The 24,614-nt window shown below is 41.8% G+C and overlaps 1 long non-coding RNA gene across 2 annotated transcripts; it reads left to right on the forward strand.

Annotated features, from left to right (window-relative positions):
• Window positions 1-24,396, forward strand: LOC129688509 (uncharacterized). 2 transcript variants are annotated; one of them, XR_008721951.1, is made up of 9 exons: window positions 1-139; window positions 1,727-1,842; window positions 6,324-6,407; window positions 11,962-12,070; window positions 12,863-12,999; window positions 18,056-18,204; window positions 20,139-20,271; window positions 22,196-22,303; window positions 23,884-24,396. It is a non-coding gene; the product is annotated as an uncharacterized LOC129688509 (long non-coding RNA). The 2 variants fall into 2 exon arrangements; XR_008721952.1 differs by lacking the exon at window positions 6,324-6,407.
• Window positions 24,397-24,614: the final 218 nt, after the last annotated feature.

Here is a 24,614-nt window from a genome sequence, read left to right on the forward strand (position 1 = left end):
TTTTTTTTTTTTTTTTTTTTTAATGTAATCCTGAGGAGAGTGGCTTGACCTTGCTTGCTGAAATGTCCACAGAGGTGAAGAAGCATGAAGAATGGGAGGCATCCATCCCAGAAGAGCAGGCCTGCCAATTATAGCAGGGGTGAGGAGACTGGCAGTTTTTCCTGTGGTCAGAATGAATGCCTGCATGCAAGATTTTACACAAGACCACACCAAGTACTACTGGTAGATTGATAAATTGAAAAGAACCACAGGTAGGGGCTGGCTTCTTCTTTCTTAAGTTCTCTCCCTCTCTCTTTTTCTCTCTTTTCTTAAAAAAAAATCTTCCTTAGCCTGGTTCAGTAGCACATGCCTGTAGTCCTAGCATTTGGGGAGGAAGAGGCAGGTGGATCTCTATGAGTTCAAGGCCGTTCTGGTCTACTAATCTAGGTTAGGACAGCTAAGGCTACACAGAGAAACATTGTATTGAAAAACAAACAAACAAACAGTCAGTCAGTCAGTCAGTAGCTTTTCTGCTGATGTTTAATATTTTTATTTTGTGTTCCAGGCACACCTTCAATCCTAGCATTTGGGAGGCAGAGGCAGACAAAACTGTTATATCAGAGCCTGTCTAGTTTACACAGCAAGTTCCAGGCAAGCCATGGCTACATAATGTGACCTTGTCTCAAATTGTGTGTGTGTGTGAGAGAGAGAGAGAGAGACAGAGGAAGAGAAAGAGAGAGAGACAGACAGAGATAGAGACAGAGACAGAGACTGAGAGAACACCATAGGTGTTTCTGGGATAAGTTCTCACCTTCCACCTCATTGATCAGGATCTCTGTCATTTCTGTTACTACATTATGCACTTCTGGCAGTATGGCTTCTAGGTGATTTCCCTGTCTCAGCTTCCCATCTTCTGGTAAGAGTGCTTGGATTACAGATGTGTGCACAGCTTTTCATTTGGGGATTGAAATTAGATAGTCAAGCTTGCACTGCTAGCAATTTCTTCTGCTGATTCGTCTCCCCAGCTCTCTGAAATTCCCTAAAGAAGGACTTAGATGAGGTATGGAGGGATAGTTTAGTGATTAAGAGAGCATTTCGCTCTGTTAGGAACCCAAGTTTAGTGCCTTGTGTGGAGCTCACAACTGCCTGTAACTCTAGCTCCAGGAGGTACCTCCACAGGCACTTGAACCCATGTGTACGCTCACACAAACACACATGCCTATACATAATTTAAAACATCAAAAAAGGACACCTGAAATATGGAGCTTAGATTGAAGCTGTGATGTGGACTCTCAGAGGCATTTTGGTCCCATCATCCAGTGACGCTGAAGGCAACTAAGATCGTGCCACTCCAGCCCAACATAGAACTGGTCACAAAAACCCAACTTCTTCCATGTTGGATTTTTCTGATCCTGGCTTATCTCAACAATTTACCATTTTCTGCAATGTCAGAGCCCATGACATTCACAATTAGCTTCCAAATTAACTTAGAAATGATAGTAAGCTCTCAGCTAAATGATAGCATATCCACTGGGGATGAGAACAATTTCCCAGAATAAGGTTAGGACTAAGTTGTGTGGTGATGATGTTAAGGTGGATCATGTCAACGTGCTTATTCTGATGTGAGCAGGAGTTCCGTGTGGCACTAGAGATTACAACTAGAGTTCTTCACTCTAAATCGGCATGCTGGTATTCCTCTACCGTGAAACAGATAAACTTTAAATAATGTTTTCTGTTTGCATTTCAGGTTCTACAGCAGAAATAAGAAGGTGTGGACCTGTGGGAAGAGGCTCTGGGGACATTGTTTCAGGCTCCTGCTGAAGCCAGCATTTAGGAGATGGACAGCTGTTCAAGGAAAGGAAGGTAGATTTTGTGAATTTCAAATTCTAAGCAAGTAACGTGCATGTGTGAAGGCCTGGGCCATGGCCGCTAGGGAGATAAAGTGGAAAGCTTGCTCTCCCACAGCCACCATTCTTTAAAAGATTTAAAAGCTTTATTGATTGCTCTGATTGAGTATATACAGGAGTAGAAATCACATTGGGCTGGATTCTGTCCTCAGAGGCATCATTTTTACCCTAAAGGAAAAATTTCAGTATTTAAAGATAACGGACACACTCCCTAACCCACTACATTCATTTTCCTGGATCTATTTCCTAGATCCCCACAAGACAAGGACTTTTCTGAGTTGGCCTGGTTTGCCAGAGTATCCTAAGAAGTCTCTTGAAACAAATAAAACACTCAGAACTTCTGTGACTGTCACAGACAGTATCCTGTTACTAGCTTTAAACAGAGCCCCTCAAGGGGAAGAACCCCCATATCCCAGAGTCAGATGTCAGCCATCTTAGGTATGTACAGGGGATTTAATGCTTTTAAGAATGTTTCATGTTTATCCCCATTAAATTTCATTTCGCTTTGGATTTTTGGGAGCTCTTAGAACCCGTCACTCCCATATTTTGTTGCTTTACAGACTGAACTATTGTTTTTTTTTTTTTTCCTCTCCCATTGTTTTACTCGCTCACTGAACTAAATTTTGACCGTATCAGGGTTTCTGGAGTTTCCAGGGTTACTGTGGTGAGAATAAGTGCATATTTGTTCTGACAGCTCTTAAGGAGTGGTTAACTGAATTATCTCCAGCGTGAGATTTGCCTGGATTTAAGTCCTGAGCTTGCCAATATGCAGGGCAGTGTGAGCGGCTCAATTTATGTGAGCCTCAGTTTCTCATCTGTAAAATGGAGGTTCTAGTAGCACTACCTCATGCTACCTTTGTGACAGTATTCTAATGACTAAATGAATTAACATATGCAAAGCACTTATATTAGTGCCTCAGACAGGACTAGCACTATTTATTGATAGAGATATGATAAATTGAGGCTGGTTCCTAAGAATGAAGGCAAAGTCTTGTTTATAGCCCTATCTTGTGTTGTCATTATTCCAACAATATATTTCTATAGCGGTAATAACAGGTAATATAATCAACTCTGTAGTTACTGATGTTAACAGATATTTAATAAGTTATAAAAAAGGAAGAAAGAAATCTTGGGTCAGACAGACAGCTAAGTAGGTAAAAACTGCCAAGCCCAATGAGCTGAGTTTCCTCCCTGGGACCAACATGGTGAAAGGAGAGAACAGATTCCTGTGGGTTGTTTTCAGGCATCCATACACGGACTATAACACATGCACATGAGCACTTAGGCTGCGCCTCTAGGAGGCTGAGCAAAATAAAAGAAAATAATAAAACAAAACAAAATAAAATCTAGATATTTTCAACACACACACACACACACAAAAGACCTAAATGAGAATGGTTGTATTTCATAGATCTTTGTTTTGCTTAACCGTCTGTACATTTCCCGGTCATAGGAAGACCGGGAAGAGAACTGTCCTAAAAGTCATCTACTGTGTGGACTTCTCTGCACAGTCCTCTCTTTCCACAGACACCAGCACTGGGCCTTCCTGAGTAAGTACAGGAAGTATAATTCTCCCCGTGTTTCACTGCTGTATGTTAAAACAAGTTCTCATCAGGCTAGGAATGTCAGTCCTTTGGAGACTTTTTTTTTAGTAGGTGGTTCTCTTTGAACCCCGGTCCATGCTAACTTAGACAGCTTGGGTATTTCCCTATTTCTTTATTAGTACAGTGGAGCTCAGAGAATGAAACGCACCAGCCTTTTCTTTCTTTCTTTATTTGTACGTGTTCTATAGGGGCCGCTGATGCAGGCACCTGCTGTAGGGTATGGGAGGAGCTTTTCTGTGGGAGCAGAGAACACAGGTAATATGATCCAGCCTTGTTGTGTGTGCAGTGTGCTAGCTAATACTTTTGACAGCCACCATCTGAAAGGGGTGTAGCAAGTCATTTAAAATTTGTACACACACTGCCCTATCCATTACACTCGCCCATATTATACCCATAATCTCCAAGGGCAGAGATGCTATTACCCTCGGCAGGCCAAGATCTTCTGTGCTTATATACACACGACTCCCACCGTCTGTGCCATGGAGGTACTTCAAGGGGAGTTCTCAGCAGCATAAATTTAGCTCAGTTCAGTCGTGACCACAGCAGGCCCGGCTAGACAGAGAGACCTGGCTGTGTGTTAAAAAGGCTAGAGAAGAACAAAAAGGCTGCCAGGTTTCATAAGAAATTTTATCCCTGGAGCATTAAAAACTGTAGTCAGAGACTCACCCCCCTCCTCATCCTTGTCCCACCATGAGTGGCCCGCAGGCTAGTATTGGAAGCAGCTGAAACAGAGTGGGCATTAAAAGATAAGGTCTACCATGTGGTGAGACCATACTTTGCAGCCTAGCTTATTAGGTGAAGGGGGGGGGGGCAATTCCCTACAGGTGATCTTTCTTTAAACCACTTATTTATCTATATAAATATAAATGTAAAAAGGCACCTGAGAAACAATTATGTTTTTTTTTTTCCTTATTCCATATAACAAAAACACAAAGCCTGCAAACACCGTATTGCTTTGGGACATATATAGTGTATATAAATTCTCACCCTGAAGTGAGTCATAGTGGTTCCCAATGTAATTCCTACAAACTTTTTTAGGGCCTCAAATCATATCAAAGCGACCAGGTATTACTGACCTCAAGCCTCGGCTGCAATAATATCAGGATGTTCTCCTAAGCCCTTGGCGTTGTAGCCCTCCAGGCTGTAAGCATTCAATTCCCATTTATTCCTGACCATGGAAAGTGGTATTTTGACAAACAGAGCCTGGGTTTCAATTCCTGCTTTGTACCATGATAATTATATATCTTAGAGATGTTGCTTGACCTCTGGAAGCCCTGTTTTTCTCATCTGTATTCAAAGGCTGACAATAACTTATTCATGGTTGCACTGTGTGGAAGCCCTCAGAGGAAAGGACACACTTTGATGAGTGGCTACAGGCTTCCTTCTACATCCTGACTTGATACTCCTTCAGATCTGTGGATACTAAGGGAAACACAGCTAAACAAGGGGCCACATACCTGTAATGGGAGCAATTGGGAGCCTGAGGCAGGAATATCACAGTGAGTAACATAGTGAGACCTTGTTTCAGAAAACACAACAAAGTAACAAAACAAACCACATAGCTAGGACTGGTGATGTGCTTAGTCCCTGCACTCAGGAGGCAGAGGCAGGTGGATGCCTGTGAGTTTGAGGCCACCCTGGTCTACATAATGAGTTTCAGGATAGCCAGAGCTACATAGTGAGACCCAGTATTTAAACAACAAACAAAACCAACACACACACACACACACACACACACACACACACACACACACACACACTGAAAGAGCAATTATTAACTTAAAAGTTCACATGCAACTTTTTTCCGCCTTCAGTTTTGGCGAGACCAAAAATCAGGAGTAATTCTTTGGATGTTGCTAAACTAGTCTGTTTCATGATAATTAGTTTAAATATCAAAAACTATATTACTCCTCTTTAGACTTGTGCTTTCTTCATTAAAAACAAACCAAAAGAGAGTTGACAATATGAGTACCTTGGTTTGGAATCAGATTAATCACATGTTAAAAAATTGCACCACTCTGAATGAAAATGTACAAAAGATAGTCTAGTCACATTCTAAAAAACTGATGTGTTCTTGAGTCTGAAAAAGTGCAATTAGTTACTTTGAAAAATATGGATAATTCAGCATAGAATCATGGGCTTTTTGCATAGTTTTCTATATGAAAGCACTGCTTTATCATTGTTATGGGAAACTGGTACATGTAATGCCCTGAGAGCTCTCTTCATAGATACAACTATGTACTTCTTTTAAAGAAGAAAGTAACAACTAAAATTAGGATGCTTTCAGAGAGCACTTACAGGGTGTGTGGTATGTGTGTGAGGGAGAGAGAGAGAGAGAGAGAAATTGGTGATCGCGATGTAGCAATTTCTGTTCCTATAATAAATTCATTAGAAATAGAACAATTTGGGCCAGCATGATGGTTCATCAGGTGAAGCCACTAAGCCTAATGTCCGGACTTCAGTCTCCAGGATCCACACGGTGGAAGGAGAGAACCAACCCCTGCAAATTGTCCTCTTACCTTCCCATGAATGTGCGTGGCATTAATGCCCCTCTCATCCCACAGTCACAAAATAAATTAAATGTGCTTTAAAAAAAAGAAAGAAAGAAAGAAAGAAAAAGCAGGTTTTACTGTGAACATGAATCCAGGAAATCAATCAGTCTCTAAAAAGAAGATAAAATTGATGTACTTAATTCAAACCTAAGGCGATTCCTATCCGTGTAATGCTAACTAATGCCAAGCTCAGAGTTTACACATATAACACTAAGTTTATTATTTAGATATTATCAACCAAGCAGAAAAATATTAAAATAGACCTGTATTCTGTCTTCCAGCTCACACGTATTCATGTTTACCCAGCCTCTCAAGTTCTGACTGAATTCATGCATCTAATCTAAAAGAAAGTTAAGAAAAACAAGGTACCCTCCTGCTTTTTGTTCAGTTTTTGTCCCAATTTTGGGTAGGCCTTCATTATCTCCTGCTTGTATGTAATATCACAGGACTTTACTGGCTGCGTCAAATTGATTTAGGACACCAGACATTTTCTTAAAAATTAAATTCTCCATGAAAACGTAACAGGACCAGCAACATCGAAAAAGCGTTATGGGAAAAATGCCAGAGGTTGAGCTAAAATGAAGCCTGAATGCTTTGTGTCAGGGAGGAGGGGAAAAGGGTCAGACAAGAGAAATGAAAGGAAAAGCAGGACAGCAGGGGAGGCATGGTGGAGAGGAGGGACCAAAATTAGAACAGGAGGCGCTGTTTATTAATAACCTTACTGACCCACAGGCCCCTGACACAAAATACATTAAGGATTCTTGGGACACTCTGGCCTGTCACTCACAGGAGGAGCCAATAAAATGGTGCGGAGACTGCAAACGTTCTGAGAACAGATGAAAAAGAAAGAAGATAAATCGGAATAAGGGAGGCACAGAGTGAGAAGGCTTGAGGTGGTCCATGATCCTCCTTCTTCCTTTCCAGCACCTTCTCCATGCTGTTCCCTTCTGCTGATACTCTTCAGACAAGCCAGGAGGAACAAGTATTGCTCTCTGGGTTGCTGGGAGAATTTAGAATTTATGGAAAACATGATGATATAACCCAAGTCACCTCTGACTCTGCCTCTATGGTGTAGTTTCTGCTAACACTAACACGTTGACAAATGCAGACTGACCATTTCCTTCTACTGTCTTTTCCTAAGACAAGGTCTCCTGTAAGCCAGGTTGACCTTGAACTCACTATATCCCTGGGAGTGACCCTGAGCCTCCTCAACCTCCTGCCTCCCACCTCCCGAATGTTAGGATTACCAATGTACACCACCCCACTCATCCAGCTTCCTTTTTGTAAAAAGTGAATTTGTAGTTTTTGTTTCTTTTGTTTGTTTTTTCCAGACAGGGCTTCTCTGTGTATCCTGGAACCCCCTCTGTAAATCAGGCTAGTTTCAAACTCAAGGAGATCTGCTTGTCTCCGCCTAGAATGCTAGGATTAAAGTTGTGCAGTATCCTCACCCAGCAAATTTGTATGTTTAAAAAAAAAATGAAATTGAGGCTCCATGTATAGTCCATTGATCTGTTAACTACTCTTTCTTTTTTTTTTTTTTAAGCTGTAATGAAGATTTGCCCATATTGATAAAACAGTTTTAAACAGGTTTTTATGTCACCGTTATATCTCTGTACATAGGTCCTGTAACTTTTTGGTCTGGGTAGTTACATCATTTAATTGTGGTGCTGGGAATTGAACCAGGGACTTTCTGATGCTAGAAGAGCATTCTATCATTGCCCCAGTTATGTCATTTGTAATTGTTTTCTTGTAAAATCTTGTATCTCCATTTCCTCTCGATATATTGCTATAGCTGAGACTCCCAGGTGAGAGCTTTTTTCCTTCTTCCCTTCCTTCCTTCCTTCCTTCCTCCCTCCCTCCCTTCTTGCCTCCCTCCCTTCCTCCTCCCTCCCTCCCTTCTTGCCTCCCTCTCTTTCTTCCTTCCTAAACATTTGCAGAGTTACCCTCTGAAAGATGTATGCCTAATTTATCATTTCACAGTTAATAGGAATATAGATCTTTTTATCAAAGACTATCTCAAAGTATAGCTCGAACTGGCTTAGAATCAGTTCGAGGCCCAGGCTGGTCTAGAACTTTCAGCAGCCCTCTTACATTAGTTTCACCATTGCACTGCACACTGCTGTTCCCAGTTTTCTTTACATTCCTTGGTTTTTTGCCCTGCTTTGTACAGGCATAGTGATTTCTGTGCTCTGAGACTTCTTTTATTTACTTAACTTTGTCTAGAAGTTCTACAGAGTGATTTGTTGGTTTTAAATCACACATTTAAAAATGCAGTCTTGGGTTTATTATTGATATCTAACATTAATGTGTAATCCCAGGGCTCAGGAGGCTGAGGTGGGAAGCTTGCTCAGGATTCAAGGCCAGCCTGGCAGACAATCAGTTCCAGGTCTCAAAACAATCAACCAATCGATCATATCAATTACTCAATCTTAAATTTATTAACCCCTTCACTATCTGATATTGGGGACACTTTTTCTGTCTGAGCTTTTAGGTGTTGAGACACTTATGTACATTCATGACTGCAGATGTTAACTGCCTTCTGCTCTCCTCTCTTCTCTGCTTTTTCAGCTGACTAGGCTCTGTGTGTCTCAGGGTGAGGTCATGTGAACCTGCTTTTTCTTCTAGGGCTTTTAAAATAGCACCCTCCCCACTTTGGGAACCACGAAAGTCACTTCTCTGGAGTTTGTTTTGGTCCTTGTGGTAAGAATTCACTTAATAAAGCTACTTCTCTAAGAGCTGTATGCTAGCGGCCCTCTCTCTGCATCCTTATATTTTCTTTTGTAATCTTTTCATCTTCACGTTCCCCCAGCACTTCCCTTTTTGTTAAGTACCCTTTCCTACCTGGCAAGTTTTTTCTCATTGAATAGTTTCCAAAGAGCTGAGCCCTCGTGTGTTACTCTTTAACACCTTGGTACATTCGAAATATGAGAGAATGTATTTGTACATTCATGTTGGCAAGCTAAGATTTCTAATTTTGAGTTATCTCATGCAGAAACACGCATGCATTCTCATTTATCTTTTTGTGTAACCTTCTATACATTTGGAGTTTCTTCTTGTTCTCCTTGTTCTTGTTCTTTTTCTGAAAGTGTCACTTGCAGTGCTTTTCTGCATGTCATTTTTCTGTTATATTTAATCACTGTTTTCTGGGAAAAGTTGTCTGTTTATACATTTTCTGTTGCATTTACCATTTGACTGATTCCTTAATCAAATAATTAGTTAATTTTGGTTTTTTTTGAGTTATCTAGATAGATAACATTATCACCGTAGACAAGTGATTTTTCTGTTCTTGTACTCCTTAAAAATCTTTCTTTCTTTCTTTCTTTCTTTCTTTCTTTCTTTCTTTCTTTCTTTCTTTCTTTCTTTTTTTTTTTCTGTCTTACTTCAAGGCCAGAACCTCCAAGCTATTTAAAGCACTCCTTTTTGGAGGTGCCTCTAACGTTTTGCTAGCAAGAATGCAGACAGAAACACAATATGCTTTTGGTCAGCTCTCGTGTGTGGATATTTTTCCCCCATTTAACTTTAAATCTCCCTCCCTGGGCCTTCTGTTTGTTGGCCCTCACACTGGCTGCCTCCTAGGTCATTTTTTCTAAATATTGAATAAGTGTGACCCTTTTTATACTTGAGTGTTCTCTGTAAATGCAGGCATCCCTTGCATATTCATCTATTCTTCTTTTCATGCCTAGTACCCATTGTTCCCTGGCAGTAGAACTCTCCTTTAGTTCTCAGACAGTCAAGATCTGAGCTGCTCTTGTTTCATCTCATGTGAAACCACCAGGCTATTTTCTGCCAACTGAAAAGTTAGTGTCTTGCATAAGATTTTATATTTTCACATTTTAAGAAAATGCTAAACTATTTTCTCACATAGAAAATTATCATTTCATTTGAATTTGCTGACTTTTTGCCAGTGGGAAGTAAAAATAACCCAGAATTTTGCATATGCCATGCAAAAGGATTTGGTTACATGAGTTTAGATTGGTTAAAACAATAAGTGAGAAGATATCGAGGGAAATAAAGACGACTCCTGAGAAAACTGGGATGCCTGTGTCAAGGCAGGCTGGCGGATGCCTCCTGAGTGGGTTGGGCCTAATGATGGTGGGACCTTAAGTATGTCATTGTGTCACTCTCTGCCTGAATGTCTTCACCTACAAATCTGTGGGATAATGCCAGAATTAGCAACAACTCCAATTAAGCATTTAGTTTGACACATGTCATACAGCACACACAACAGTAACTGTTAGGACTATTAGATTTGAAGTCAGGTAATGGGTGTTATTTTAGAAAAGAAATAGAAAATAAAGGCCCTTCTCCACCATGACTTTCTCTTCGTAGAGCCGATTGCACATACACTCAAGAATTTTATGATTTAGGCAAAAGGAAGAGATGTCGTGAGGGTTGGACTTCTGCCCAACATAGGAGGAACTGTTAGTTTTATTTCCCCCTCTTCTTCCTGTCAGTTTTCCTTGAGCCTAACTTGCTGTTTCACCCTGCTTGCAGAGACCCTGCTTTTCTCTGAGGAAGACATTTTGGTAGTGCGGCATATTAAATCACTGTGCCTGTGTGCCTAGTGTTTAAGAAACTTGTCAGCACTCCTTAATTTCTCCAATTTGTGAGCCTAGGGAAACACTCTTATTGGTATGAAACTTAGATCCTAAGGAAAAAGGGTGTGAACTTTTTTCTATCTTTCTCCACACAAAGATCAAAGTCTGTATTTTTTTTAACATGGTGGGAGGTAACTGTGTTATTATTATTGGTTAAAATTAATTATCCCTTACTCCGTATTGTACCTTGTTTATTTTATCTGTGCTGCTTTCCCAAAGGGGCAGGCTTGAGGCCCCCATTTGGTTTTTATTAGTGTAATCAGTTAATAGCTGTTCTATAATGCTTTACTTATTGTGTTAATTTTCTGTAGTTATGTCCAGAGGCACCTTCCTGGAAGACCACATTAGAAAAACAAAACAAAACAAAACAAAACAAAACAAAACAAAATAACACCCCTAACTTCTTCTTTAATGGGTTTGGTTACCACTTATGGCCTCAGCTCAGATTATTAAACACTATTGGTCTACAAGGGTACTGTGAATAGACGTAGACCGTAGGTAGTATTTCAAATGCATCTCTGAGTATCAGGGTATGGATGTGTAGGCTATGTAAACGCCAGTGTCTACAGTGACAGTGGTGCATCGCACCAGCAACTTGGACTCACTCAATTTTATACAGATGTGTCTCATTTCTGGGGCCCAGGACACCAGTGCCCACTGCTGTTAGAGGTTTTCATGGAAATGTACCCTGTGTGAGTTTTGATTTTTACAGGACTAGTTCTGAAATACAAATGGAGCTTCAAAGCAGGCTACAGTGACAAATTAACTTACCTGAAGGACAACTCAGGAAGTATTTTCCTGTAGGCGATAGATCAGGCCCTCCCGTCACTCATATTATATATTAGATAAGAACATCTTCAAAGTTAACAGGTTCTAGGTCTACCTGTAGTGAAAACTAGCCAGACCAGCTCTCTGGATGGCAAGGAGTTCAGATGAATGTATTCGCTGGCTCTGGCTCTGGTTGGTCTGTATAGTGGCCCATGGGGAAGAACCCTTTGCAGGTGATGGGATCTACATCAGATGGTTCTTGTTTGTTCTTCAGTCCCTGGGGGTGATCAGGGATTCACCCAAAACAAACTTTCATTAAGGCTTCAAAGTCATTGAGCAGTCTTTGTGTGACATTCTGGGTAAAGAAACTGTCCCATGTTTTATTTTTGTTTTGGGGCGTTTGTGCACACATAATGAGCTGTGTTGGGGGTGGGACTCAAGTCCAAAGGTGGCTAGGTTTGTGTGCCGTATGCCTTGAGCTGTACATTTAGTGCAGCTGCATTTTATTTGTGACTTGTCACATGAAATTAAGTGTAGGATTTTCCACTTGTAGGCATCACATCAGGACTCAAAAAGTTTTGGCGTTTGGAGCAGCCCAGACCTTGGATTTTGACTTACAGAGGTCCAACCTGAAGTAAATCTATATTGAAGATAAATCTGAGGTAAAATTTTAGTTTAAGAACTGTATCTTCAAGCTATGGTCATTATGGAAGAAGGAACTTCATTTGGAAAACATTCCTCCATCAGATTGGCTTGTATGCAGGTTTTTAGGGCATTTTCTTGATTAATGATTAATGTGGGAGGGCCCAGCCCATTGTGGGTGGTACCACCTCTAGGTAACTGGTCCTGAGCTGTATATATATATATATATATATATATATATATATATATATATATATATATATATATATATATATATCAACCTGACAGGCTGGAGAGATGGCTCTAAAGTTTAGTGAACTCGTTGCTCTTGCAGAGGACCCCGGTACAACTTCTGTGTCTCACATGGTGGCTCACAGACATCTGTAAATCCAGTTCCAGGGCATCCATTGCCCTCTACTGACCTCCCCAGACACCAGGCATATACAATGTGTACATACGTACATACAGGTAAAGCAGCAAGCCAGTAACACAGCACTCCTCCATGACCTCTGCTTCAGTTCCTGCCTCTAGGTTCCTGCCTTGAGTTCTTGCTCAGACTCCTCTCAGACTCACAAGCTGTGACTGGGACACATAAACCAATTAACCTTCCTCTCTCCCTACCCCCCAAGTTGCTTTGGTCATGGTGTTTTATCACAGCAATAGAAATCTAATGAAGCTATGAACTGTTGTAAGAAATGGCCATGAGATAAAAAGAGAACACTGAATCACAAATTACAGGGAAGAGCTGTACACCTGGGCAAGTCACTTCTTTCTCAATCTTTTTTTTTTTTTCCTTCCTTTTTCACGTAAAGGCCCAGGAGAAGATTTATCAAAGAAACTTACTTTTAAGGAAGCCAGTGATCCTATAAGAAGGATCGTCAGTGTAAATCAAGCCAAAAGACTTAGATGCTCTCTCCAGCACCCAGACAATTGCCAACACCCAGAGCAGGTAGAGTATGTAACTGATGACTGAATGAATGGCTCTGGGGAGATGGTCACAAGGGTTTTAGGTGGATGGGTAAAAGGAAAGTAATGATAGGGAGCTATATGCCAAGGTGTTGCTGGCAATGTTATGTGAAGAAGGAAATGAGATTTCTTGTCATTGGTTGTTGTTAAGGTAGAAGACGAATGGAATGTTGTGTTCAAATCAGCCCAGCAGAGACCACCTGCATTGGCTTTTCCAAATCCTACACATGGTGGTGATGTTTGAGAGCTTTGCCTTTAGGTAATGGCCTCAGAGGAAGTAATGAATAAATTTGCAAGGAAAAAAAAAAGATGGGGTGAGCACACATGTAATCCAGGGGAAGTACTTTGAGGTGTTTCAAGAAAGATTCTGAGAAATAATCATGGAGCTTAACATGAAGGAATCTTAACTGTGATATGATCTTTTTTCCAAGAAGCAACTTCCGGATATAATATTTCAAGCACTAAGTTGCAAACTCAGTGGCTAGGCCTTGAATGCTTTTATTTGTGTCTTCGGGATTCTATTCATTTGGGATTCTATTCATTCATTTGAAAAAAAAATATTAAGATGATTTTCCAGGAATATTAATGCATACAGCACTGGCTGGCCAGCTCTCATAAAAAACGAAAGCAGCATAAGATCACTGATATTAAGAACTAGGTTTAAGTCATGGGAAGGCCTAGTAACACCAGTGCTTAATTTAAGAAACCTGTTGCATTGATTTGACGAAGAAAAACTTTATCATGGTATGACTGGAAGTTTACCATCCGGTTGTTAGTGGAGACGATAATGGCAGTGTGTCCTACACAGACTTTGGCAGTCACAGGAGCAGTTCTCAAACTAAAATGGAGCTTCAAATCTGAGCACAGGAACAAATCTATCACATTTACCTGTAAGTAAATGTGATAGATTTGGATTCAATGTTAGGTGGCACTTTTTTTTAAAATTTTTTTTTAAACCCTAAAATCCTTTATAATTCATATAGGTATAAATGCCAGCCTCTTACAGGTGGGCATTGTATTTTTTTTTTTCATACCCTCAGTGTCTAGCACCTATTTTTTGGTGTGTAACAGTCTCCTTAACTGTTTTTGGAACAGAAGATGAAAAATACTTTGTTGTGTGTGTGTGTGTGTGTGTGTGTGTGTGTTTGTGTGTGTGTGTGATGTATACGCACATGTGTGTGCAGAAACAGAGGACAAAGCAGGACTTTGGGTGTCATGTTCTACCATTTGAGACTGGGTCTCTCACTGAATGTGGGGCTAGGCGGGCAGTTGCCAAGCCCCACCCACTCCCTTTCTGTCCCCCACAGCACTGGGGCTATAGGTCCTTCTGCTTGTGAAGCGCGTGCTCCTACACACTCTTGCTCCTGCTCCACATTGTTAAGTTTTTGCTAAAGTTGCGGAATGTGATGTCTAGCTGTGTGCATCCTCCCAATAGCTGGACGGAATGGCCACTTGCCCACCGACAACGGCGGAGGCAGGCTGCATTTGGTGAGTGTGGTTCTAACGCTGAAAAACAGAGAGACGTTGACCACATAACACTCTAAATTTCTCCTTCTCTTCGAAATATCTGAGAGTGTGGCCCTGTGATTCACAGATCCCTGTGATGACAATTGCCTGGAATGCAGGAATAGCTGCTCTTATTTAGAAACTACTTCTTCACTGGATGACACCTTTACTAAGTGGGAATGGTGGGCTAGGAATAATGGTGCATGTCTGCACTCTAAGTTTTAGGGTGGCTGAGGCAGGAGGATTGGGAGATTGAGGCCAGCCTAGGTTACATAATTTGAGACTAGTCTAGGCTATACAGTATACAGTGAGACTCTGTCTTAAAAAAAAAAAAAATGTGACTGGCTTCATTCCTGGAGTTAGGGTCAGATTCCAGGTGCTAGAAGCCCTTAACAAACCAAGATCAACCACTCATCCTCAACAATTCAAAAGACAATTTAATAGGGAAGTAAAATAGAAAGAGATTTGTTTGATGTCACACTAGGAGAAGAACAAAGAGGGGAACCCTAAGCCCATCTCTGAGGTCCTGCCATGAGATTTAGGTTTAGGTAGAAGGCAGGAGGTGTGTATGATTGATCAGTCCTGGTCAAGACAAGGGGCTGCCTGTGATCCTCATTTTGGCCCCAGTTCTTTTTGTAAGATGGTCTGCAAAGATGTAGTCTCTTTGGGGAGACATGCTACTTGTCTGGTTGACACCAGGCTATTTTTTTTTTTTAAATATTAGTTACAGTTTATTAACTTTGTATCCCAGCTGTATCCTGCTCCCTCATTTCCTCCCAGTCCCACCCTCCCTCCTTCCCTCCCTCATCTCCTCCCTGCCCCTTTCCAAGTCCACTGATAGGGAAGGACCTCCTCCCCTTTCATCTGACCCTTTTTTAAAAAAATATTTATTTATTTTATGAATGCTCTGTTTTCATGCACACCAGAAGAGGAAATCAAATTCCATTACAGATAGCTGTGAGCTACCATATGGTTGCTGGGACTAGAACTCAGGACCTCTGGAAGAACAGTCAGTGCACTTAACCACTGAGCCATCTCTCCAGCCCTGACACCAGGCTCTTAACCTTCTTCTTCTCCTCCCTGTAGAAGATTCCTGGAGAAATTTTAATGACTTCAAGTGTGTTCTCTTAAGAGCTTGATAGCCAAAGGACTGGCAAGCATGTGCTTAGGATGTCTTCACTGTACCCCCTCCTCGAGGTCCCAAGCTTCACTGATGCGTGAGGGCATTCTGTTGTACATGGCTTCAAGCTCACTTTAGTGTCTTGCTTGTATATGGGACAATGCTCTGCTGTAGTATTGAGTCTGGAGTGTCCCTCTGAGGCCCATGTTACAGATGGCTTGCTCTCCAGCTGATGTGGTTTTTGAGAAGCTGTGGTGCACTTAAGAGGCGAGACCTACTGGAAGGAAGTTGGGTCATGTGGAAGCTTGCTTTGGGATACTCGGACCCTGTATCTTCCTTTGGTTTTAGGCTCCGTATGTGTTTTCCTTTGCCAAATCTTTCTACCATAGTGTTCTCTGTCATCAAAAGCCCAAAGCAACAAGATCACATCATGTTGGACAGATGCTACTGTAACTGTAAGCCAAAATAAAACTTTCTTTCTTCAAAGTTAATTTCCTCAACATTTTAAAAAATATAAGTAATTGATTATTATTATTATTATTTAGAGCAATGACATGCTGAGTACCAGGGGTCCTCAGGATTGGAAGACAGTGCTGGCTTTGTTTCATTGGTCTCAACAAACTAAAAATCTAAACATGAGCTTAATGGCTTCTTCCAGCCCAGCATAAAGAGAAAGTATGACCCTAGGCGTGGTGTGAATGGAGTGTGCATGTTCCTATAAGTTCACTGTGCCTCCAGTGGGGATTGGGTCGGCTCCAAGCACTAAATAACCCTAATGATATCAGGTAGGGGCTCACCAGGGAGCTGTTTGAGAGTTTGTCAGAGCATATTAAAATACAATACATCCCCATCATCCAAAATGGGACATCAGTCCATCTGTCCAGACATTCCTTCCTCATATTAAATTAGTCCAGGGGCTTTTTAAAATTACATCATCTACTCAGACCTCCTTCTTCAGTGAATAAAAATGTGGTGAGAATGGAGCAAAATCAGAATAAAGCACACTGGTGGAAGTTCCATAATTGAAATCATTATTGCTTCAGACACCACTGCTCTAATCAACAGAATCATAAATCAATGCTTCTCGCATGTGAAGGTTGAAAAAATAAAGTGATGTTAAACAAATTGGTCCTCTTAAAAGGCATGATGCAATTGGAAGCCACTGGAAATGGATAAAAAAAGTGCTTTCTGAAGGGATATATTGCTCTAGCATTTTATCTTTCACTTAATTAAAAAAATACATTACCTGGTCCTTTCTTAGAAATTACATATTGGAGGTCTATAATGGCTGAGCCTTTAACCCATTAAAAAAATTTACTCCCAGGAATAGTTAATATTTGACGTTTAATTGCTTTTACTTGTTGGAAAAGAAAATATGTTTCTTTCCTTCCTTTCTTGATTGACTTTTTCAAAAATCACCTTGTGAGCTGTGAAGATGGAAAGGAGAAATTGATTTTAACATATATATATATATATATATATATATATATATATATATATATATTTTTTTTTTTTATTTTTATTTTATTTTTTATTTTTTGTTTTTTTTTTTTTTTTTTTTTTTTTTCTCTTGTGAGAAGACTGGTATTTCTGGACAATGCTGTTAGGTAGGTGTAATTATCTCCAGTGAATGGTTCAGCTGCAGAGGTCTAGAGGGCGTATGGGTTACTTAGGTAGTAAATCATGGGCGTCCTTATTCCTTCCACCATGACCAACTCCCTTGCGTCTAGACACACATTTTGGTAGGTGTAGTGAGAGCAGAGGAGCCAGGATAGAACGCCATGCTGGAAAAGCTAATTCTCACGAGCTGTTAGCCAACATTTGGTTCTGGGACAGTCACCACATCATCCTTCTTGATGATGGACCGAACGGAGCCGCCCAATGAACTGTATCATGCATAAGGACTCAGAAGAGATTCTAATCGGGTTTTGTGTCAAGGAGCAGGAAGCCTGGGTTTCTTCTAGAACAATGCCTGTATAGAGTCTGTGAATGCGCAGGCCTCGCCTTAGCAGGGCGTTGGTGAATGAAGGAGGAAAAAACAACAACAACAACAACAACACACACACACACACACACACACACACACACACACACTGATTTGATTTCCACAAGTCAGAAGATTTTCATTTCTTCAAGCTTTGCTTTCTTTCTTTTCCAGGCAGCAAATTCAGCGCTGAAGACCAAAGTGCTTTCGCTTTCTTTTCTTTCCACAGAGCCAGGTATCAGTGAAGGCTCTTGAAAGGCAGCACAAACCAACTGCTTCTCGAGATTATGTCTTCGGAGCTCAGGTGCTCAGGTGTGAAACCTCCTCAGGTTTCACATTCTGCGGCTTGTGGTCACATGCAGACTGTGCCTCTTCTACCTCACAGGAAAATATGTGTATGCTGGTCTCACCAGGTTCCATTTCTCCTAGGATTGGTCCTGCTTGCTCCATCTTCACTCTCCACTGGTTAATGGTGGGCTCACGACTTTCATGCGGGAGATTGGACACCCAACAGAAGACCCGGAAGACCAGGAGGCTGCCCTTCCCGCCTCTGGCTTTGATCTGCCAGAGTTGATAAGGTTAGCAACTGCTGGATGGGGGAGACAGAAAGGGAGGAGAGAGAGGGGAGGGGGAGGGCAAGGGGAAGGCTTAGGGGGAGGGTAAGAGGGGGAAGGGGAAGGAAGGAGAGGAAGAGGGAGAGGGAAAGGAAGAGCTTCAGTGGTCCTTCCTCTCTCCCACCCCCAATCCCTCTGCTAGGATTCCAGGCTGGGGAGGCCACACCTGGGGTTTTTACAAGTGTGCTGCTGCACTGAACTGAGGTCCTCACCCTTGCTCAGCGGCATTCTTACCCACTGAGCCATTTCCCCACCCCTGAGCTGTTTCTGAGAGAGAAGTAGTGCGACACTGTGAGAAAGCTGGCACGGGGCTCAAGAACAGGAGTCTGTGTGGTTTACATGCTTGTCCCCTTAGATAGAGAACACACAAAAGCCGACATGCACCTAAAAAAAAAAAAAGAAGTTGATGATTTTCCTTTCTCATCCTTTCTTCTTTGTTGTTTTCTACTTCTGTATTTTCTTATTAACACGAATTCTCATTGTTTAATGAGGAACAGTGACATGGATGTGCCCAGGTGGTTGTTTTAGGAACTGCTGACAAGACCCAAGAACTACACTAACAAATACCTCCCTTACCTCCTCCTCCCCACCTCCCATCCCACGGTCTCTTCTGTCTTAGACTGGCCTCAAACTGTATGTAGCCAAGGAAGAGCCTAAACTTTGGATTCTCAAGCCTCCATCACGGAGTGCTGGAATTCCTTCACCGCACTCTCATGCCCACATTATGCAAGCCTGGGGAATGAACCCAGGGCTTCAGGCATGTGACACAAGCAGTTTGCAAACTGGAGCTGCAACCCCAGCACTCACATCTTAAAGAATGGTTTTGAGGCTACCTGTAATCTGATAATAATAAGATTATATAATAACCACGTGAAAAAGTAAACAGGAAAGCTTACATCCAGGGAAAACAGGCAAACTTGTAAGGGCTTATCTGTAACTAATTAACAAGATGCTATCAGCAGTAAGGCTTCAGTGTTTAAAGCCTTTCCTCTGGGTGAGATATAGGCACTATGTGAATAATCTTCAGCTAAGACAATCTAATTGATATTTTTTTCAGTTTAATGGAGGCCCAAAGGAACAACATTTACATTGCAGGTCCAAAGGTCTCTGAAAGGACAGCAGCTAGATCCACTGGAGACTTTTGACTCGAACTGGGGCCTAGAACAGTGTTTTTAAAAACTTGCTTTGTGTGAGAAAATATCTGAAAATATTAACGGAATTTGTGGCCTCCTTCTCCAGAAAGACACACATCAATAACATCTTTGGTTTATTTATTTACTTTAAGATTTGGTCTGCAAGGTTTATCTGTCTGTCTGTGTATCTATCTATCTATCTGTCTGTCTATTAGTATAGTATATGAGGGGGGAGAGATGGAGAAACAGTTTAGTGTGAAGGCCCTTTTTCTAATACTTCAAGCATAGATACAGTTTTTTTTTTCAGAACTCATTTTACCCTTCGATGACTGAAGGCAGTAAAATGATGATAATGAATAATTAAGGTTCCCGCCTCCCTCCCCTGAGAAAGGGTTTCTCTGTTTACACCTCTGACTGTCCTGAATTCACGCTGTAGCCCAGGCTAGCCTCAAAGTCACAGAGATCTATCTACCTCTGCGTCCCGAGATTAAGGGCATGCACCATATTACCCGGCCAGTTTCAGTATTTCCAATTACATCATGCTTTTACATTTTAATTTTTATTTGTTTATTTATGTCTCTCTCTCTCACACACACACCACAGTGTTCATGTGGTAGTCAGAGGACAACTTTCCGGTGTCAGGTCTCTCCTGTGGGTTCTGGGGGCCAAACTCAGTCCATCAGGCTTTGTAGCAAGCCCTCTAGCTAATGGGCTATCTCTCTGATCCTTCAGTACTCTGCTTAATGCGATCCTTTGTTTTTACAGATTTTGATTCACAGTTACTACCTGCCACCAGCTTTACAGCGGGAGAGTGAAAGAACACGCAGCACCCTGTACGGATAGTCAGAGGCTTGCACCTCACAGCAGAGCTGGCTCTGACAGACAAACGCTGATTAGGGTGAGTGGACAGTGTTAAGAGCTGCTTTTGTGGGTTCCCCTGCAGAAAGCTGGTTGTGTTCAATGCACATATCATAAGTGCACATGTGCAAGACACGATAGTGTTAGATGGCACAAGAATGGGGCAGGTGATGCTCCAGTGTGAGGCTCCAGAAGGGCTCTGAGGCACAGGGCTCTGGCAGTGCCCTGCTACCCTCTGTGCCTCTAATGAGCCCATGGCTCCATCTCATGGAATATTTTCATCCTCTGGAAGACAGAAATTATTTTTACTATTTCCATTTTTCTGAAATTGAAAACAAAACAAAACAAACAAACAACAACAAACAACTTCTCAGGTACAAATCCCCAAAGACTCCAAGTGCTCTCTCTATGTCATGATTAGAGGTCATTAGGCTGTCTAGCCCAGAAACTTCCGCCTGAGCCTATGTTACAGAATATGAGCATTCATGCATCTGGTCAATTACACAATGCTCCCCCAACAGGGGAAATTCCTTCCCCACTTCAGCTGGTGCACAGTTATGCCCTGGAGCCCAGGACGGACATGCCTTGTAACTTTTTAACCTAGTTAGTGTAACCGCCAATATTGTTCCCGTTCATATAAATGTCTAATCCTTTCTTGAATATTGCTAGACTATTTCCCTCAATAATATCCTGCAGCAGTGAATTCCAAAGGTGCATTATACGCTGCTTTAAAAATATTTCCTTTATTCGTTTTAAATGTGTTGCCTTTTAACATCCCAGTGGGGCCGGTGTTCTTGCGTTAAGTGGAACAGGTTAAAGACAAAGCGTTACCTCTCCCCAGCTTTTTCTTAGCTATTATTAAAGCCCGTCTTCTTTCACTAGTTTCTGTTTTGTCACTTATAATAGTGATTAAGTGAGATGATTTGACTAAGTGGTTTTATTCTACCCGGGACACAGAGCAGGCACTGACCCAAAAGCTTCTCTTGATACTCAAGTGTGATTTATTAGGTAAATATTTACCCAGTACCTATTTGTATAGGAACTGTTTCAATTTTGGAGAGACAACTTTGAATAAGACTAGGCCATTGTTTAGGGGGACCTGATTTTTCTTGAGAGGGAAATGGGCAGTAAAATAGTGAGTAAATTGATGAGAGGCCATTTCAGGTAAAAGCAAAGCAAAACAACCCCCTTCACCCCCCCAAAAAAAAAAAAACAAAACAAAAAAACTATCCACCATCCATATTCTCAACTTCTATCAGGCCTGGTTTCTTACTGTTTTTTTTTTTTTCCTCTAAAATATGTAGCAAGATAATTATTTACATAGCATTTACATTGCATTAAGTACTACAAGTAATCTACAAATGATTAACGTGCATGCAAGCATGTGCATAAATTATATGCCGTTCCATACTGTGCCATAGAAGGGACTTGAACATGAGATTTCAAGGTCCTTGGATGAGGGAGTGTTTTTCTGGAAAGAGGGTTTTTGGGCCCAGCCACCTCTGAGTCATCTGTATGACCTCTCATGAAGATAAGTTAGTGCCTAGAAGTATCTATGGCTCTGTCTTTATTTACTGAGTATGTGAATGAATCATGATTAAGAAAGGTCATGTTAGTTTTGAAGACCACCTAATAAGTAACTCACAGATCTGGGAGGGAAAATTCTCCAATGCTAATCTTAACTCCCAAGAGTGTTGGAGTAGACAAAGGGGTTTAACTAGGGACAGTCCAGTTGCAAGACATGAGGTGCTCTGTCTGAGCAGCTGGGTAACCTTGGGAAGGTCACCTTATTACTCTCACCCAAAGCATTCTTCTTCACAAAAGCAGGAAGAAATTAATTTTTCTCTCTTTCTTGGGGATTTGAATATTTAGGTACCACTATCTGAAAGTTCTTTATAAGCCTTCAAATGATGCAAATGCTGTAGAACTTTGGTTTTTATTTTTATTTTAAATTTTGTTTTTAGATAAGGTCTTGAGTAGTCCAGACAGACCTCAAATTCATTGAATAGCTGGGGATGACCTTGAACACCTGACCCCACTTCATCTACCTCTTTCAAGTGCTGGGACTTCCGGTATGTATCACCACATCCATTTATGCAGTGCTGGCTTTGAAGCCATGACTTTGTGCGTTCTAGGCAAATACTTTCCCAATTTTTCCCAAATGAGGTACATCTTGCAGCTCCAGGATCTGGTTATTGTTGCCACTGGTTGTTCTTACACAGGATTTACCTCAGGCATTCGCCACATCCACAGCTGCACCAACCAGTCTTTCATTCATCCTTTTCTCCCTTCATTGTTTTCTCAGTTTCCTAAGTTATTTCTGCCTCTACTGAAAGCCCACCAATGGCACCCTGGTAGTTCCCACTCTCGGAGCTAGCTTAGGGCAGCCATAGACTTATCTTCCTGAGCGTGTGGTCTGTTTCTTCAGGATTTCAAAAATGGAATCACGTGAAGTTCCTACTTGTTGACACCATGCACTGGAAGTGGTTTTCAAACAGCGATTGTTTGCTTTTATTTTATTTACTGCTTAATCTTCTGGGGGCAGGTTATCCAAGCTTCTACATACGAAGGCAGAATCCTTGCCTGAATTTCTGAGTGAATCCCTCCCTGGAAACCAGATTTTGACCCAGTTACCTGTCTTTAGTTTCCCCCCACTGTATTCCAATACGGTAGGCATATATCATTTTCTTCGGTAGCCTCTCATGATTTTTTTAATTGCTCCTTAATATACGCTCTCCCCATGAGGCAATTTGAAGTAGAGTCATGCACAGCCCCACATAATCATGTATTTAAAAGGCATCTCAATAAATTATTAGGATTGTTTACACGCATCGTTTGAATTTACTGGCAAATTGCCTGGGTCTTGGTTTTAGGAAATAGCTGCCTGCCAGGCTCCTTCAGGGTGAAACTCTGAAATAGGAGAAGTTGCCCTTTGCTGTCCCTCACTGGCACTTCCTTTGCCTAGTGCCTGGCCTTTCAACACCTCTCTCCTCTCCCTGCCCTGAATAACTCTGAGCGGCTGTCAGGCCTTTTGCACCTTCATGTGAAGATGTTTCATGGGTCCCTTCCCAGATCTGCCCCCAACCAAGGTGAGATGTGCAAAGAAATAAATCTTCAATGGTATAATTTTAGATGCTCTGGCAGCTGGAGAGGGCAGCTATTTTGGGCTGTAGGTCTTTCTCCTTGACCTGAGGTGACATGCTTTTGCCTGTTGCTAGAGTAGCCAGCCAACCCTGCATAGTGTCGTTTTAACCATGTATTTGCAGTTCCTGGAGTGGCTTCTTCATTCCTCTGCTGAGGTCTGTGCTCACCCAGAATTTTGGGTGCCTATGCAGGGGCATGGGTCTGTCGACAGGTGCTCAGGTAGGCTTGTGGTAGCATAATGCTCCATCAAAGCCTCTGGAGACACTACAGACGGAACAGACTCCCTTCCATGCAGAAAACGGAGGAAAACTGATGGGCCCAACTTCTGTGTGTCCTTCGGGTCTCCATGCTTTATCAGCTGCTTGGCCACCATTGTGTGAGGCACTCCCACTTAGAGCCAGGCCGGTCTCCAGACCACAGTGTCTGTGTCTTGCCACCTACACTGCCTGGCCAGAAGCTGTGTTTTCATGACGGCTCATCTGACCACCCTGCTTGCTGTCTTCCCCAGGCTCCTGATGCAGCTGCTATCTTCGGACCTCCTGGACAGCCCAGGGAAGGAAGTGGGAGCTCCTGCCGCAGATGGGTGGAACAGCGACAAGAAAGGCTGAAGGTGGCCAAAAATAACAGTGCCTTCCAGATGAGGTGACCTCAGGGCCAAGAGCTTCATGGGGTAGAGTATCTTGTTCCTAGTTTTATGATCTAAAAAAGTACACAGAAGATGCAAAGATACTCCACAGAGAAGGAATAAAGTCTGCAGAGAACAGGGAAATGTGATTCGTTACTTTTTTTTTTTAATTGAGTTTCTTTGTGCACAAACACACAAGAAAACAGCCTTTTATACATGTTTGAAGAAAGACCGTAGGTAGTTGAAGACAGATGATAGATACGTAGATAGGTAGATAGGTAGACAGACAGAAAAGACAGACATAACATAGTGCACTCGAAGACGGAAAAGGAGGAAGAGGTAGAGACAACGCTGCCTTCCTTTGTTTGCTACTGAAACAAATTTAATAAATCTTCATTGACGATCAAGTATGTCTGGTCCTATTAACTTCCTGCACGCCATGCCACCCTAAAACTTGGCCATCACTGTATCATGATCAGTCATGGTTCTGAGCGTCAACTGGGAAGAGCTGGATGGTCTCAACAAAGGCTTGCTGAGGTAGAGGCTGGCACGTAGCTGAGGCTGGCTTTTACAAGGCTTGCTCTTCCCCTTCCGGTGCTTGAAGCCGGCCAGCC

This window comes from Psammomys obesus, unplaced genomic scaffold, assembly GCF_907164565.1.
Source record: "Psammomys obesus unplaced genomic scaffold, mPsaObe1.curated_primary_1811, whole genome shotgun sequence".
Lineage (NCBI taxonomy): Eukaryota > Metazoa > Chordata > Mammalia > Rodentia > Muridae > Psammomys > Psammomys obesus.